Source organism: Giraffa tippelskirchi, chromosome 3 (assembly GCF_054371585.1).
Source record: "Giraffa tippelskirchi isolate mGirTip1 chromosome 3, T2T-mGirTip1v1.2.pri, whole genome shotgun sequence".
NCBI lineage: Eukaryota > Metazoa > Chordata > Mammalia > Artiodactyla > Giraffidae > Giraffa > Giraffa tippelskirchi.
In genome coordinates this window covers 143,770,372-143,784,705 of record NC_137277.1, presented here as the reverse complement: position 1 = coordinate 143,784,705, position 14,334 = coordinate 143,770,372, and the positions used below count along the sequence as shown (strand labels likewise).

At 36.6% G+C, this 14,334-nt stretch overlaps 1 protein-coding gene across 2 annotated transcripts in view; it reads left to right on the top strand.

The window, feature by feature from the left end:
* Window positions 1–14,334, top strand: part of HECW2 (HECT, C2 and WW domain containing E3 ubiquitin protein ligase 2) — a 468,609-nt gene that overhangs the window by 2,575 nt on the left and 451,700 nt on the right. For both annotated transcript variants that reach the window (XM_081581446.1, XM_081581444.1), the window contains 2 exons: window positions 8,977–9,163; window positions 11,986–12,050. The gene's annotated coding sequence lies outside the window, so the exon portion shown is untranslated. The remainder of the gene's footprint in view (window positions 1–8,976; window positions 9,164–11,985; window positions 12,051–14,334) is intronic.

Below are 14,334 nucleotides of genomic sequence, written 5' to 3'. Positions count from 1 at the left end.
AGCCCAGATTTGAATATATAAATTGGTTAGTTGAATCAGTTTAGGGTAGCAGTGCTTCCTACAAGGTCTCTATCGCTTAGCTTTAGCAACTAAATTGTGTGGTCAAGTAGATTTTCACATTGTGTTGTTGATCCAACTTAAGAATAAAGTCAAGGTTATAGGGATGTTGCTGGAGCTCTGTTTTACACTTCCTGAGATAAGAGTACTCTTGGTATTAATAGGATGACATAATCAACAGAAGGAAGAAACATGGGTGTTCTTGAAGTTGACTTAAACCAGCTGCCAGGTATTTCTGAAATTTTCCGATTGAATCATAACAGTATGATCTATTGAGTATCGTTTGAATTGGATGTTTTATATACAGTCATCCCTCCCCATCTATAGGTTGTTGTTCCCAGGACTCCCCCACCCCCAGGATATAAAAATCCAAGAATGCTCACGTCCCTTATATTAAATAGGATAATATTTGCATATAAACTATGCACATCCTCCCTATACTTTAAATCGTCTCTAGATTACTTGTAATACCTTTGCAATGGAAGCAAAGTTCAATGCTGTAAAGAGCAATCAGTCAGTTAGTCAGTTCAGTCGCTCAGTCGTGTCCAACTCTTTGCAACCCCATGAATTGCAGCACACCAGGCCTCCCTGTCCATCACCAACTCCCAGAGTCTACCCAAACTCACGTCCATCAAGTCGGTGATGCCATCCAACCATCTCATCCTCTGTCATCCCCTTCTTCTGCCCTCAATCTTTCCCAGCAACAGGGACTTTCCAATGAGTCAGCTCTTCACATCAAGTGGCCAAAGAATTGGAATTTCAGCTTCAATATCAGTCCTTCCAATGAACACCCAGGACTGATCTCCTTTAGGATGGACTGGCTGGATCTGCTTGCAGTCCAAGGGACTCTCAAGAGTCTTCTCTAACACCACAGTCCAAAAGCATAAATTCTTCTGCACTCAGCTTTCTTTATAGTCCAACTCAGTACTTGGGTACAATCTCAAAAATGACAGAGTGATCTCTGTTTGTTTCCAAGGCAAATCATTCAAAATCATAGTAATCCAAGTCTATGCCCCAACCAGTAATGGTGAAGAAGCTGAAGTTGAATGTTTCTATGAGGACCTACAAGACCTTCTAGAACTAAAACTCAAAAAAGATGTCCGTTTTGTCATAGAGGACTGGAATGCAAAAGTAGGAAGTCAAGAGATACCTGGAGTAACAGGCAAGTTTGGGCTTGGAGTACAATATGAAGCAGGGCAAAGGCTAACAGAATTTTGCTAGGAGAACACACTGGTCATAGCAAACACCCTCTTCCAACAACATAAGATAAGACCCTACACATGGACATCACCAGATAGTCAATACCAAAATCAGACTGACTATATTCTTTGCAGTCAAAGTTGGAGAAGCTCTATGCAGTCAGCAAAAACAAGACCAGGAGCTGACTGTGGCTCAGATCATGAACTCCATAATGCCAAATTCAGACTTAAATTGAAAAGAGTAGGGAAAACCACTAGACCATTCAGGTATGATCTAATCAAATCCCTTACAACTATACAGTGGAAGTGACAAATAGATTCAAGGGATTAGATCTGATAGAGTGCCTGAAGAACTATGAATGGAGGTTAGTGACATTGTACAGGAGGCATTGATCAAGACCATCTCCAAGAAAAAGAAGTGCAAAAAGGCAAAATGGTTGTCTGAGGAGGTCTTACAATAGCTGAGAAAAGAAGAGAAGCAAAAAGCAAAGGAGAAAAGGAGAGATATAAGCATCTAAATGCAGTCCAAAGAATAGCAAGGAGAGATAAGAAAGCCTTCCTCAGGGATCAATGCAAAGAAATAGAGGGAAACAATAGAATGAGAAGACTAGAGCTCTCTTCAAGAAAATTAGAGATACCAAGGGAACATTTCATGCAAATATAGGCACAATAAAGGACAGAAACGGTAGGGACCTAACAGAAGCAGAAGATACTAAGAAGAGGTGGCAAGAATACACAGAAGAACTATACAAAAAAATCTTCATGACCCAGATAACCACAATGGTGTGATCACTCACCTAGAGCCAGACATCCTGGAATGCGAAGTCAAGTGGGCCTTAGGAAGCATCATTATGAACAAAGCTAGTGAAGGTGATGGAATTCCAGTTGAGCTATTTCAAATCCTAAAAGATGATGCTGTGAAAGTGCTGCACTCAATATGCTAGCAAATTTGGAAAACCCAGCAGTAGCCACAGGACTGGAAAAGGTCAGTTTACATTCCAGGCCCAAAGAAGGACAATGCCAAAGAATGCTCAAACTACCGCACAGTTGCGCTCATCTCACACGCTAGCAAAGTAATGCTCAAAATTCTCCAAGCCAGGCTTCAATAGTATGTGTACCATGAACTTCCAGATGTTCAAGCTGGATTTCGAAAAGGCAACAAAACCAGAGATCAGATTGCCAATATCCACTGGATCATCGAAAAAGCAAGAGAGTTCCAGAAAAACATCTCTACTTCTCCTTTATTGACTACACCAAAACCTTTGACTTTGTGGATCACAACAAACTGTGGAAAATTCTTCAAGAGATGGGAATACCAGACCACCTTACCTGCCTCCTGAAAAATCTGTATGCAAGTCAAGAAGCAACAGTTAGAACTGGACATGGAACAACAGACTGGTTCCAAATGGGAACGGAGTACATCAAGGCTGTATATTGTCACCTTGCTTATTTAACTTATATGCAGAATACATCATGCAAAATCCCAGGCTGGATGAAGCACAAGCGGAAATCAAGATTGCTGGGAGAAGTATCAATAACCTCCTATACACAGATGATACTACGCTTATGGTAGAAAGTGAGGAGGAACTAAAGAGCCTCTTGATGCAAGTGAAAGAGGAGAGTGAAAAAGCTGGCTTAAAACTCAACATTCAAAAAGCTAAGATCATGGCATCCGGTCCCATGACTGCATGGCAATAGATGTGGAAACAATGGAAACAGTGACAGACTTTATTTTCTTGGGCTCCAAAATCACTGCAGATGGTGATTGCAGCCATGAAATTAAAAGATGCTTGCTCCTTGGACGAAAAGCTATGACCAGCCTAGACAGCATATGAAAAAGCAGAGATATTACTTTGCTGACAAAGATCCATCTAGTCAAAGCTATGGTTTTTCCAGTAGTCATGTATGGATGTGACAGTTGGACCGTAAAGAAGGCTGAGTGCCGAAGAATTGTGAGTTGAGTGAGCCAAGTGCTTTTAGACTGTGACGTTGAGAAGACATTTGAGAGTCCCTGGACTGCAAGGAGATCACACTCATCAGTCCTAAGGGAAATCAATCCCGAATATTCATTTGAGGACTGATGCTGAAGATGAAACTCCAATACTTTGGCCACCTGATGTGAAGAAGTAACTCATTGGAAAAGACCCTGATGCTGGAAAAGTTTGAAGGCAGGAGGAGAAGGGGACAACAGAGGATGAGATGGTTGGATAGCATCACCGACTCGATGGACATGAGTTTGAGCAAGCTCCGGGAGTTGGTGATGGACATGGAAGCCTGCGGCAGTCCATGGTGTTGCAAACAGTCAGACATGACTGAGTGACTGAACTAAACTAAGCTAAAGTAAATCATTCTTTTATTGCTGAAATTGTTCCAGCTTTGGTCATTCAGAGACCATTATGGAGCTTCTGTGTCTTTCCTTTTTTTTCCCTAAGCAATTCCCTACTGTCTATCATTGCAAAATTTCCAAGCTCATCTTGTATTTTCCTGATTCATCTCTGGATTCAACCATTTCTGCAAGGAGCCCTATTTCTTTCTTTTTTTTAAATCAAAGAATAGTATTTAAAATCGAATGCTGGCTATAACTGCCTCTAGTTCCTCTCCGAAGGTAGAAGTAGAAAATATATGTATAAATACCACCCCATGCATAATAATACCTATCTATATTTCTGTATCTACCTGTGTGTATATATATATGTGTGTGTGTGTGTGTCTGTATGTAATATATTGGTGTTCTTTAGTTGTTAAGTCATGTCTGACCCTTTGCAACCCCATGGACTGTAGTCTGACAGGCTCCTCTGTCCGTGGGATTTCCCAGGCAAGAATACTGGGAGTGGGTTGCCATTTCCTTTTCCAAGGCATCTTCCCAACCCAGGGATCGAACCCGAGTCTCCTTCATTCTTTACCACTGAACTACCAGGGAAGCCCATATGTATATTTTACATGTATATGAATGCATGGATATATAAATAGGACATGAGTTCATAGTGATATTGCCACTCAAATCCAGCACCACAATTTATTATAATTTTTGCCTCTTTTAACTTCTTTCTGTGACTGTTAAAAACCTGGCTCTCATTTTCTATAATTTATCTACTTGTTTGTTCAACCCTAGTACACATGTAAAGCAGTTTTAAAAATTGAAAATCCAAACCAGATAAGAAACATATGTAAAGTTAGAGCATGTTGCTTGGGCACAGTTCTTTTTGCCTTTAGCCTTATACTACCGAGTCTAAATACCACTTTCCAGAGTCACTGCATTCTTCACCTGCTTCAGGATGGCTATTTGATGTGTTTGTAATACGGTTAGATGTATGTGTCCCAGTCTGCATTCCAAATTGTGTTCTATCCAAATCCATGTTATTTTATTTAATTTACATATGGTAAAATGTACTCTTTGTGGTGTACAGTTCAAAGATTTTTGACAGTCTTCTCTCTCCCACCAGAGTTATATACAGAAATTTCCTCACCGTCAGAATTCTAATATGCTGCTCCTTTATAGTCAATCCCTTCCCCCACCTCCCGGCCTCTGGCAACCACTGACATGTTTTCCATATCCATAAATTTTCTTTTTCAAAATGTCATATTAATGGAGTCATATCCTTTTGGGTCTGACCGCTTTTGTTTAGCAAATGCATTTAAGATTTATCCATGTTATTGCATGGATCAATAATTAATTTTTGTAGCTGACTAGTGTTCCACTGAATGTGTATATTACAGTTTGCTTATTCATTCACTGGTTGAAGGCCATCTCCATTGTTTCCAGTTGGCGGGGAGGAGGGTTGTTAATAAAGCAGCTCTAAATATTTGCATAGAAGTTTTTGTGTAAAAATAAATTTTTTATTTCTCTTGGGTAAATACATAGAAGTGGGATTGCTGGATTATATAGTAGCTATGTTTACACTTGTGAGGAGCTGCCAAATTGCTTTCCATAATGGCTCCACCATCTTGCATATACATCCACAATGTATGGCATTCCCAGTTGCTTCTCATCCTTATCCACACTTGATAGTGTCAGTATTTTTTTCTCCCCTTTGACCATTCTAGTAGGTGTTTAGTGATATCTTGGGGCTTAACTCACATCTCTTCAGTGACTAGGGATGTTGAACATATTTTCATATGCTTATTTGACATGAATGTATCTTTTATAATAATGTGTCTGTTTATACCTACTGCCCATTTTTAAAATGGAATGGGTTTTTCACATCTCTTTATGTCTCTTGCAGTAGCAGGTGGATTCTTTACCACTAGCACCACCTGGGAAGCCTCCCCCCAAAAAAATAAAATAAACAAACAAACAAAAATTAAAATGAAGTGGATTTTTTTCCCTGATGATATTTTTTGAGCTACACGTCAAATGTGATTTGACGTTTTCTCCTTGTCTGCCGCTTGTCTTTTCATTCTCTGAATGGTGTTTTGCAGAGCAAAATTTTTACTTTAAATAGAATTCAACTTAATCAGTTTTTTTTTTTTTATGTTATGGATTGTGCTTTAGGTGTCATTTAGAAAAATTCCTTGCTTAACTTTGGATCAGGTAGATTTTTTTCTTATTATTTCTTCTAGAAGTTGTGTCATGTTATGTTTTACCTTTAGATCTATGATCTATTTAGACCTTTAAAAAAATAAGATGTGAGATATAGATTCTGGGGTTTTAGGTATTTTGTTTTGCTTATTCTAACACTGTGGTTGGAAAGATTATCCATCCTTTTTTCTAGTGCTACACTGTTTTTGACCAGTGTGGTTTATAGTATTTCTTGAAATCAGAAAGTGTAGTCCTTCAACTTTGTTCTAATTTTTCAAACATTTTGGCTACTCTAATTCTTTTGATTTCTGTAGAAATTTAAAAATCAACATGTTGATACCTACAGAAAGTTCTGCTAAGATTTTGACTGGGAATATGCTGAATATTTATATCAAATTGGAGAGAATTTAGTACTAACATTATTGAGTGTAATGAGTGAGTGAATGTAATGATTCAGTGAATTCAATCCATGAACATGATATATCTCTCTACTTATTTAGGTCTTCTTTGATTTATTTGTGCTTGTGCTTAGTTGCTCAGTTGTGTCCGACTCTTTGCGACCCTGTGGACTGTGGCCTGCCAAGCACCTCTGTCCATGGGGATTCTCCAGGCAAGAATAATGGAGTGGGTTGCCATTTCCTTAATCAGCATTTTATAGTTTTCAGCATGTAGATCTTATACATAGTATGTTATATTTATATCTATGTTTTCATTTTTGGTGCTATTATAAATAATATTGTATTTAAAAATTATAAATCAAAGTTAATTTATAGAAATGTAATTGATTATTGTATTTTGATCTCTTGTGACTTTACTAAATTCACTTAGTAGTTTTAGGGACTTTTTTGGGCATATTTCTTGGAATTTTCCATATACAAAATCATGTCATCTGCAAATAGAGTACTTCCCCCCTTAAAATCTGAAATTATTTTTCTCACCTTATTATAATGGTTAGGACGTTCACTGTGATGTTGAGAAGGGGTAGTAAAATGAGATTATCTTTGCCTTGTTCCCATTATGTTCAGTATTAGTTTCAGGTTTTTTTGTAGTTGTCCTTTATCAGGTTAAGGAGTTTTTCTTCCATTTCTAGTTTGTTGAGAGTTTTTTATTTTGAAGAGATGTTTAATTATGTCAAATGCTATTGAGATAATCATGATTTTTTTCTTTCTTTAGTCTGGTACTCTGGTGAATTACATTGGTTTTTCAAAAGTTGAATCAACCTTTAATTCCTAGGATAAGCTCAACTTGGTCATTCCGTATTATCCTTTTTATATACGCCTAGATTAGATTTGCTAATAGATTTAAAATTTTTTATTTTATTTTGGAGTATAATTGATTTATAATGTGCTAGTTTCAGGTGTATAGCAAAGTGATTCAGTTATACATATACCTATTCTTTCTCATATTACTTTCCCATATAGGTTGTTGCAGAATAACAAATAGAATTCTCTGTGGTATGGAGTAGGTCCTTGTTGATTATGTATTTTATATGTAGTAGTGTACATATGTTAATCCCAATCTCCTAATTTATGCCTCTCACCTTTGGTTATTTTCTAAGTCTGTGAGTCTGCTTTTGTTTTGTAAATAAGTTCATTTGTATCATTTTTTAAAATTTCACATGTAAATGATAGCATATGATATTTGTCTTTGTCTGACTTTCTTCACTTAGTATGATAATCTCTAGATCCATCCATGTTGCTGCAAATGGCATTATTTTATTCTTTTTATGGCTAATATTCCATTGTATATATGTACCACTTTTTCTTGGTAGTAGTTCATTTATTGAGTATTTTTGTGTCTGTGAGAGGATACTGGCCTTATTTTTATTGTATTATAATGTGTTTGGTTGTGAAATTAGGATAATCCCAGGCACATAAAATGCATGAGAAGTGTTTTCTCTTATATTTTCTAAAAGCAATTGTTTGGAATATTGATATTATTTCTTCCTTAAATGTTTTTTAGAACTTGCCAGTGGCACATCTGGGCCTGGAGTTTTCTTTTCAAAAGTTTTTAACTACGAATTCAGTTTCTTTGATAGTTATAGAACTACTTTTTTTTTGTTTTTTTTGCATTGCAGTGGGTGTTTTTTTTTTTTGGTGAGTTTAAGTAGTTTTTGTCTCTTAATGATTGAACCCTTTTATCTAAGTAGTTGATTTATGGGCATAGAGTTTTTATAGTCTTCCTTTATTATCCTTTTATTCTCTATGGTGATCTTTTATGATAGTTCGTCTTTCACTCCTAATACTGGTCATTTTTATCTTCTCTCTTTGTTTTCTTGGTCAGTATGGCTAGAATTTTATCAATTTTATTCGCTGTTTTTATGAAGAGCTAGCTTTTGGTTTCATTGATTTTCTCTATTGATTTTCTGTTTTAAAATTTATCGATTTTTTTCCTCTCATGTTTATTATTTAAACCAGAACATTTTCAAGAGTAAAAGGGGAAACTATTAATAACTAAATAAAGACAGAATGCACAAACTGGAAACGTTTCAGAAAAGCCAGGGTGTATGGTCACCCTACCTATAGGGTATGAGGTGTGGGGAAAATGGTAGATGAGAACCTATGTGGGAATAAAACTTTACAGTATATACCTGTTAGTTTTATTTTTATTTTAGATCATTAAGTGTATAACCCATTATAACTAAAATAAATGTATCTCTTTAAATACCTGGCATAATTCCTGGCACATAAAAAGAGCTCACATATGCTGTTGAATAAATAAATGAATCAGTTGATCAGTTAGCATTGGTAATTACCTGAGTTTCATTGGAGAAAATGGGGTAATCATTATAAATCCAACTCTAAAAGTCTGCAACAAATGTATCAGAAATGAATGATTAATTAGTTTGCTCTGTATTCTTAACCTGCAGCTTTGTGGGCTGTGTGCTAAGTCACTTCAGTTGTGTCCGATAACTTTGTGACACTATGGGCTATAGCCCTCCAGGCTCCCCTGTCCATGGGATTCTCTAGGCAAGGAAACTGGAGTGGGTTGCTATGCCCTCCCCCAGGAGATCTTCCCTACCAGAGGATCGAACCCATGTCTCTTGTGTCTCCTTCATTGACAGGCAGTTTCTCTACCACTAGTGCCACCTGGTTTGGTGATATGAATATTATCATCTTAGACTTGGTTGGATTGTTCTTATTTATTATTTATATCTTATCATTTATATTTATCTTTGCCTATTTTTTTATTTATTTGAAGCATCTTACATATGAAGAAAGAATGAACTGCAACTTGCTGTGGAAAAGCAGGAGAAAAGAAAGAGACATCCTTGAGGACATCATTGAGGTCCTGCAACGGAATTTCCTCAGCTCTCCTTTTCCTCAAAACCTGTGCCTCACCTGTGCCCCAAATCTGTGGGGATTTCCATCTTCACACATAGTTCTGGGTGTGTATCTCCAGTATATGGAGTTTTCCCACAAAATTTTTGGTCAAAAGAAACTATACAATAATGGGAAAATTGATGAAAAATAAAATTTATAAAGTAGTTGTTTAGAATTCCATGGGTGAAATGTTACAACTTCAATCAGGACCTTAGTTCTGTTGTTTCTGAAATTTAGATGCATTATTGTATATTCAGTATATCTTGAGGTCCATGAATCAATAAATCACATGAATAGAATAAAATTTATATTTATGGAATGAAAAAAGGTGCTTAGAGAACTGATTTGATAAGTTAAATGTAAGTAATGAATTCAGGTACGTTTCCTGTGAGTAATAAGAGTGCTTCTATTTTTAATAATCAAAAATTAACTCAGTCCTTCAAAACACAGGGCTCTGGAATAAGTTATAGATCACACTACAACAGGAATGTGTCTCATCTAAAATATAGGAAATTTCAGGTGGGTGAAAAAAGTGGAAATCAAAATAATGTTTCACCCAGACATTGAATTTTAAACAACTAACTTATAGATCTTATTTCTCAGAATCTTTTCCTTTACTGCTAAAGTTATATGATTCCTTTATAGACCTCTCATAATTTTATTTGGACAGAGATGGTACCGTCTTACAATAATGATTATCCCTACAAAATATAAATATATGTATTCTACTAAAAACATTCAAATAGACATCAAGGTATCACTTGGATATCTTGGTGAAACAATGATCAAATGGTAAAAGGCTAAATCTTCATAAAATATTTAATAAGATCATATGACAAACTAGAACAGTTCCTCCTCTGCCACTCAACAAATAGAAAATTACATATTCACACTACTTTCTTCCTTGTTTCTCCCATAACGATCAATACTGAAGACCCACAAAGGTAATAAATTTGATCAAACATTCTGATGATAAAATCAAGCTTCTACCTTAGCTCTGAAGTCTGTACTATCCCTTGAAACCTTTGACAGTTTGGCCGGTTTCATTTTCTAACCCTCTCTATCCTCTTCCTGGAAAGTATGCTGGTTTCTTAAAATAAGTGTTCATGAGAAACACTCTCTCTAGATAGGGTGCTATGAAGATATAGTTTCTTTCCTTATATAACTCAACAGCTTAATATGTCAAAGACTGAAATGGTGAGAGACTTTATTTTGGGGGGCTCCAAAATTACTGCAGATGGTGACTGCAGCCATGAAATTAAAAGACACTTGCTCCTTGGAAGAAAAGCTATGACCAACCTAGACAGCATATTAAAAAGCAGAGACATTACTCTACCAACAAAGGTCCATCTAGTCAAAGCTATGGTTTTTCCAGTAGTCATGTATGGATGTGAGAGTTGGACTATAAAGAGAGCTGAGCGCCAAAGAATTGATGCTTTTGAACTGTGGTGTTGGAGAAGACTCTTGAGAGTCCCTTGGACTGTAAGGAGATCCAACTAGTCCATCCTAAAGGAAATCAGTCCTGAATATTCATTGGAAGGACTGATGTGCTGAAACTGAAATTTTAATAGTTTGGCCACCTGATGCGAAGAACTGACTCACTGGAAAAGACCCTGATGCTGAGAAAGATTGAAGGCAGGAGGAGAAGGGGATGACACAGGATAAGATGATTGGATGGCATCACTGATTCGATGAACATTGAATCTGAGCAAGCTCTGAGAGTTGGTGATGGACAGGGAAGCTTGGCGTGCTACAGTCCATGAGATCGCAAAGAGTTGGACACAACTAAGCGACTGAACTGACTGACTACTTAATATTGTAATGAAATTAAGTTCATATATTCCTTATTCTTAAATTACAATATTGAAGTTTTTCTTTAACAGAAATCTATCTTTATTCTAGAAATATTAACCAATTTACCTGACTTTTTTTCTAATGCCTGACTCTTTAGCTATATGATCTTGGGAAAGTTACTAGATTCTCTGTGCTTTTGCTTCATATTTGTAAAGTAGAGAGGGTTAAGTAAGTTAATAATACCTTCAGGAGACAGTTGTCCATAGGTCTCTCGCATTTCTATATGGCTTGTGAGGAAAAGCACTGACTGCCCTTTCTCTGAACTATCTTTTCAAGAATATTTTTCTAGGGAAAAAAAAGAGATTGAGTCTGCCTCTAGAGCAAGGGGAAGGCTTGCTTACCATCCTTTATAAAAGGCTTGGATTACTTCACTCTATATAATAGGCTCCAGTTTCATCCACCTCATTAGAACTGATTCGAATGTATTCTTTTTAATGGCTGAGTAATATACAGAGTGAAGTAAGCCAGAAAGAAAAATACCAATACAGAATACTAACACATATATATGGTATTTAGTTAATTGGTAAAGATAACCCTGTATGCAAGACATCAAAAGAGACACAGATATATAGAACAGTATTATGGACTCTATGGGAGAGGGTGAGGGTGGGATGATATGGGAGAATGGCATTGAAGCATGTAAATTATCATATGTGAAATGAATCGCCAGTTCAGGTTTGATGCCTGATACAGGGTGCTCGGGGCTGGTGCACCAGGATGACCCGGAGGGATGGGATGGGGAGGGAGGTGGGACGGGCGTTCTGGAAGGGGAAAATGTGTACACCCATGGTGGATTCATGTCAATGTATGGCAAAACAAATACAATATTGTAAAGTTAAAAAATAGATAAACTAATTAAAAAAAAAAAAGGCTTGGATTCCCTAAGCTCAGGGATCTCCTCTTGTAACACAGTCCACCTCAGGTGCAATGAGGCCCCTCTGGTACTTTGAGGAAAAGGGAACTAAGACAAATTTGCTGATCTTTATGCTGCTTACTGTGTCCTGAGTAACAAAGTCCTTTGTCTCTTACCCAGGTGTCTTGTGTGTCTGTCAGCATCCATGAAATTGTGGCAGGCTAACTTGCTAGCTTGAAAGTAAGGTAAAATCCAAGATCCTTTACAGTTTTTGACACATGTGACCAACTTGGATTCTGGAATGTAGAAAATATTCAACAAATATTAATATTTATCACCATAAGCATTATTCAGCATTGAAAATACTATTTGACCTAGTAGTTATACTTCTGGGAATCTGGCTAAAAGTTGTGAGATATGTGTAAAGTGCTAGATATTAATTGTAAATTTTAAATAATAAAAATTGGAATAAACCTAAATAACCATCCTATAAGAATGCTATCACCACAGTAATACCATCAAATAAAACCATTCTGAAACTCAGTGTTACAAAAGTGAAAGTGTTAGTCGCTAGGTTGTTTCTGACTCTTTGCGACCCCATAGACTGTACCCTGTCAGGCTTCTCTGCACATGGAATTCTCCAGGCAAGAACATTGGAGTGGATAGCCATTCCCTTCTGCATGGGATCTTCCTGACCCAGGGATCAAACTGGTGTCTCCTACATTATAGGTGAATTCTTTGCTGTCTGAGCCACCAGGGAAGCCTTAGTGTCATAAAGCCAAGCATTTATTTTCACACTTGCAACGTCTACAGATCGGCTGGGAGAGCTCTGCTCCATGTGTCCCCATCTGGGTCCCAGGCAAAAGGCGAGCAGTGACTAGCTGGGGGCATGCTCTTCTTGGGAATGACAGAAGAACAAGAGGGCAAGCCCAATCACACAAGCACATTTCAAGCCTCTGCTTGTGTCATACCTGATGATATCCTAATGGTCAAAGCAAGTAACATAGCCAAGCCAAGCCCAAAGGCAAGACACGAGAAATCATACCAAGACCACCATGAAGCCATGGTTAAGATGTGTGATGTACTATAGGAGAATGAAGAATTGGAATCCACAATTTACCCTACCATAATCATTAATAGGACAGTGCTTAACTAAATACAGTATATTCATGCTAAGCAGGCGTCAATAAGAATGAGTAAATTTGAATGTCCTAAAATGGAAAATGTACACAATACATTTGAATGAAGGGAACGAATTGCAAGATATGCATACAATGCTATTTTTACTTAAAAGAAAAACCTTTGAATACATGTATTTATTTTATATGGACAGTAAAGAACTTGAATAGATACAGATAGAAATAAAGAGCTTGAGTAGATACAGATATAGATAGAAAAACTGAAACTTTAGGACTGGAACTGCAAGACAAGGGATAAATTCCTTCCACATTATACTTTATGTACTTTTGTAATGTTGGAAAAATGTTTTGTAAATATGTATTACTTTAGTAATAAAAAATGATAAGAAAGATAAGAAAAAAATTACTAAAAGAAAATGCCAAAAATGTTTTTATCTTCCAGGTATTTTTTAGTTGATGACTCATTTTCCATTCTCTTCCCCAGTATACATAAGAATAAAGTATATCTAATATCTAGAAGTTTTAGGTCTGAGCTGCTGCCCCTACACAACTTCATTCTGTTTCAGAAATGATGTGTTTCACTCCACATAGTCACCCATATAATTATGTGGTACATTTTTATCCTGCCAGGTTTCTTGCAGAGGAGAGATATCCTAATAATATTTGAGGATTTGCTGAGTTTCTCAACATTTATTTCAAATATGTAATTTTCTGTTTTAAAAATCCCATTTGATTCTTTTTTATTACTACTATTGTTTGTATTTCTTGGTTGAGAGGATCTCTATCTTTTCATCCATTTCAAGTGTTTACCTTTTCCTTATGGAGTATTGGTATACTAGCTATGTTAGACTCTTTGTCTGATAATTTCAACATCTGTATCAAGAGCCAGCAAGCTAAAAACCTGTAAACCTAACCCAGCTGCCTAGGTTTGTTTGGCTCATGAACAAAGAATTTTTTTCATGCTATGGTTTTAGCCAACAGTAAACTTTTAAATGTTTGGGAAAAAAATTATAAAGGCCAATATTTTGTGATGTGAAAATTTCACGAAATTAAAATTTAACTTTCCAAAAATGGAAATTTATTGGAACACAGCCATGCTTATTTGTCTACATACTGTCCGTGACTGCTTTTGTTCTGTAATACAATGGCAGAGTCGAGTTGTTGTGACACAGACCATATGGCCCATACAACCAAAAACACTCCTTCCATTTGCCTGTTGACAAAAAAGATTGCTCCTGATCTGGATTAGCTCAGGCTTTGCATCTGTTGATTGTCTTTTCCCTTAAAAATCGTCACATGTTCCTAGTTTTTTGTACATTGAGTAAGTTTGGATTGTATTCTGGACACTTTGAATAATACATAGTGAGACTCTGGTACCTGTTAAAGTCCT